At 43.3% G+C, this 5000-nt stretch overlaps 1 protein-coding gene across 4 annotated transcripts in view; it reads left to right on the forward strand.

Moving 5' to 3' along the window:
* Nucleotides 1-5000, forward strand: part of LOC143026487 (protein O-linked-mannose beta-1,2-N-acetylglucosaminyltransferase 1-like) — a 120120-nt gene that overhangs the window by 28243 nt on the left and 86877 nt on the right. The window lies entirely within an intron of this gene.

A 5000-nucleotide genomic window follows, 5' to 3' on the forward strand; every position in this document is an offset into this window, starting at 1 on the left:
GAACACTTCTATTAGATCACCCCGCACTCTGCGTCTTTCCAGAGAGTGTAAGTTTAGGTGCCTAAGCCTCTCTTCGTAAGGCAAATTTCCGAGTCCTTGTATCATTTTGGTCATTCTTCTCTGTACTGATTCTAATGAATTTACGTCCATTCTGTAGGACGGAGACCAAAACTGTACCGCATAGTCAAGGATGGGTCTAACTATCGCTAGGTAGAGTTTAATAATTACCTCTGCACTTCTATTCGTTACCGTCCTAGCAATGAAGCCTAAACCAGTGTATTAGCTTTATTTCTGGCGCTAATACACTGCTTCCTGGTTTTAAGGTCCGGACTCACCAGAACTCCCAAGTCCCTCTCGCACTCAGATTTTTCTAAAAACGTGTTATCTAAGTTGTATCTATTTTCGGGGTTGTGTAGCCCTACGTTTAACACGCTACACTTAGAGATATTGAAGTTCATTTGCCACTTCACCGACCATGTTAACAGCTTATTAAGGTCATCCTGCAGAATCTGGGCGTCGTCTCCTGACCTAATTAGGCGTCCTATTTTAGTGTCGTCCGCAAACTTACTAACATCACTATTTAACCCTTCGTCTAAGTCGTTTATATACATAATGAACAACAAGGGACCCAAAACCGAGCCCTGGGGAACCCCGCTAGTAACATTGCCCCACCTAGATTTTATTCCATTTATGGTGACCCGTTGCTTTCTGTTACTAATCCAAGCTCTAATCCATTCTAACACTTTTCCTCCTATGCCATGGGCTTTGATTTTATTTAGTAGTCTCTGGTGTGGCACTTTGTCGAACGCTTTGCTAAAGTCAAGGTAAATAACATCGTAATTTTCATTGTTGTCTGCCGCCTTATATACCTTAGTGTAAAAGGATAGAAGATTAGTCACACATGACTTACCCTTGGAGAAACCATGCTGTGAAACACGAATTAAATTATGCCCTTCAATGTGTTCTCTGAGTCTATTTACTATTATTGATTCAAGCATTTTTCCTATAACCGATGTCAAACTGATTGGCCTGTAGTTGCATATAGACGATCTATCTCCCTTCTTAAAAACAGGAACAACGTTTGCCTGCCTCCAAGCAGTTGGAACAGAACCAGTGTCTACCGATTTATTGAATATTTCAGTTAACTGGTCGCAGATTTCAAATTTACACTCTTTAAGCATTCTTGGAAAAAATTTCGTCTGGACCCGGAGATTTTGTAGCTTTAAGTCTGTCAATCTGCTTGACTACTTCCTCTTTACTAATGCTGATATTAGTTAGACTACTTTCTTCATCCCCTCTGAAAATCGGATCGCAGTCAGGTACTTTATCTAACCTCTCATCAGTAAATACCGATAGAAAATAATTGTTAAACTCCTCACTCATTTTTCCCTCCGATTCTATCATGATATTTTCATTGTTTTTAATTGGTACTATTCTTTCTTTTCTGTTCTATAGAGGTGAAAGAAACTTTTGGGTTGGATTTTGCTTGACTGGCAACCTTGATTTCATAATTACGTTTTGCTGTACGTGTATTCTTTTTAACCAGCTTTGCCATTTCGTTATATCTTGATCTAAGGTGTGATTCCCCGTTTTTCATTTTTACGTAAAGTCCTCTTTTCATTCCGATCTCATGTTTCAATCTGTCCGTCACACACACACACACACACACACACACACACACACACACACACACACACACACACACACACACACACACACACACACACACACACACACACACACACACACACACACACACACAGACATAGACACACACACACACACACAGACATAGACACACACACACACACACACACACACACACACACACACACACACACACACACACACACACACACACACACACACACACACATCCACAGACACACACACACACACACAGACACACACACAGACACACACACAGACACACACACACACACACACACACACACACACACACACACACACACACACACACACACACACACACACACACTCATACGCGCGCACACATACACACACACACACACTCATACGCGCGCACACATACACACACACACACACACACACACACACACACACACACACACACACACTCAAACGCGCACACACACACACACACACACACACACACACACACACACACACACACACACACACACACACACACACACACACACACACACACACACACACACACACACACACACACACACACACACACACACACACACACACACACACACACACACACACACACACACTGGCTCAACAGTGAAGTGGTACCGTTCACAACATCTAATTCAGTGATCTGAGATCGTCCCGCCCAGGATTGAAAATTTCAGCATCTCTGTACAAAAACCTGGCACTCCAGCACAGGTGGGCAAGGAACTGTGTGTGTGTGTGTGTGCTTGTGCGTGCATGCGTAGGTTTGTGCGTGTGTGTGTATGTGTTCGTGTTTGTGTTTGTGCTTGTGTGTGTGTTTGTGCGTGTTTGTGTGTGTGTGTGTGTGTGTGTGTGTGTGTGTGTGATCGTGTTTGTTTGTGTGTTTGTGTGTGTGCAAAGCGGTTGTACTTAACAAATCATTGAATAACGTAGTATTACCCATTGATCGAGTCATACATGAGAGCTGAGGTCTCAACTGGGAGGATATATGTCGATCACGAGTCCAAGATGTGATTCGTGATATGGTGAATCTTACACACACACACACACACACACACACACACACACACACACACACACACACACACACACACACACACACACACACACACACACACACACACACACACACACGCAAACACACGCAAACACACGCAAACACGTATACAATGGCATTAACCCTTCTTACAATTGTGTATCCTTATGAAAGTATACAATTTGTCTTGACTTTTTGTGGGAACGATTTTTTGTTTTGTTTTTTACTTCGATCATTTAAATGATTTGCTCTCTACGTCTTCAAAGACAAATTAATCTTGTGCTCTGGGCATTGGTCTAAGTCCGCTGTTTGTAACGATCAGGATATTCAGGATGATGATGTGGAGGTGGATGAGAAGGAAGTGGAGCTTAAAGGTGGGAAAGGAAGTAGGTAGAGGGAAGAGGAAAGCAAAAGGTTAAGGAAGTAGTGATGGAGGAGGAGATAGGGTGGGGAGAGACAGAAGAGGTGAAGGAGGTGGGAATGAAGAGGAGGGGGAGGAGGAGGAGGAAGAGGTGAAGGAGGTGGGAAGGAAGTGGAGGAGGAGGAGGAGGAGGAGGAGGAGGAGGAGGAAGAGGAGGGGGAAGAGGCAAACGCACGTTTACAGAGCAGAACTCGGATGCGGTTGCCAGTTTTTTTATTTTAAGTTGATATTAAATTTTTTTTGTTTATGCTACAGATAGGGATGAGAACAACACCTTGTTACAGGTGAATAAAATCACCTGGCGGCAGCAAAACGAATAAAAGGAAATGTCTTCCGTGATGCAGGAGGATAAGAGGTAAGAGGGTGGTGAGAGGTGTGAGAGGGGGGAGGGGAGAGTGGGGTATGAGGGGGGAGGTGGAGGTGGTGAGAGGGTGAGAGGTGGGTGGGGTGGGGGAGGAAATGCAAAGCGGTTGTATTTAACAAATCACTGAATAACATATACTGCTTCCTGGAAGCCTTCCTCTCCTCCCTGCTTGCTTGTCCTTTTCGAATTCAAGCACGCACGCACTCGCACGCAAATGCATACGTACGCGCACATGCGCACACACGCGTATGCACGTACATGTCCATGTACGTACGTATACACACACACACCTGCACGAATATACATGCTTTCATGCACATGTTATATCAAGCATATGACTTGCCAGAAAATCCACATTCATGCAACACACGTACACACGCAAAAAAAATTTTACACACGCACAAAACACACACACACACACACACACACACACACACACACACACACACACACACACACACACACACACACACACACACACATTCACGCTCACACTGCTTAAACATCAATTTTACATTGACGGAAACAAAACTGTGTCTGCAATGGGGAGGAGGAGTAGGACGAAGAGGGAGCGTGAGTACACATGCCTCGCCAGGTACGAATACATAATTTTCTCTCTCTTTCTCTCTCTCTCTCTCTCTCTCCTTCCGTCTCTTGTCTCACTCTTCTCTCTCCCATCTCTCCTGCTACCCACCTCTCTCTCTCTCCTCTTCTCTTCTCTCTCTCTCTCTCTCTATCCTCTCTCTCTCTGTGTGTTTTTTTTTTTGCTCCTCCCTTCTGCCTCCCATCCTCTGTAATTTTCTCTCTCTCTCTCCATTTCTCTTTTCCTCTTCGTTTGCCTCATGTTTCCTCTCTCTCTCCATTTACTCCTGGCTCTCTTCTGTCTCCCCCTTGTCATAATTTCTTGTTAGTCCTGTCTGTACACGTCATAATTAGCACCAAATTGTTTCACTATTTTCTGTCAGACATACGAGGGTTTGTTACCACACCTAACTGATATTTTGCTTCACTTTTTTTAGCCTTATCTGTGGGACTGATTGCTTGGATATTCATTGTAGTCCATTCTACTTGGAATTTTTTCCATGACCCTGGAAAAATTCAACAGGGCATGGAAATTGCTAGCTTCCGCCTCATGTCCAACATTAATGACACAACGATACAGTACAGTCAACATGTTTATGAAGTCTATAGTATTTAGGTAAAAAGTGTTTTGTATATTCGAAAAGCGCAGTAGAGACAATACGAACATACCATCTCGTGAACCTTGTTATTATATATTGTTTTTTCTTTTATTTGAATAAAATCGCCTTGCAGGAACATAAACAAAGGACAAGGTTTGCATATTTTACTTGACATTTAGGGAATCTTCGCTTGTTTTCAGTCGATTCGTAAATTGTTTCTTTGTCTCGCTGGTTTTGAACATTTGTGACTTTGACCGTATCTCTCCTGTTGCTGCTGCCAAAGAATTGGCACGTTATAAATGGCAGAACACTGACGTGTCTTATTTTGCA

Source organism: Oratosquilla oratoria, chromosome 6 (assembly GCF_046742065.1).
Source record: "Oratosquilla oratoria isolate Oo_2021 chromosome 6, ASM4674206v1, whole genome shotgun sequence".
Taxonomy (NCBI): Eukaryota; Metazoa; Arthropoda; class Malacostraca; order Stomatopoda; family Squillidae; genus Oratosquilla; species Oratosquilla oratoria.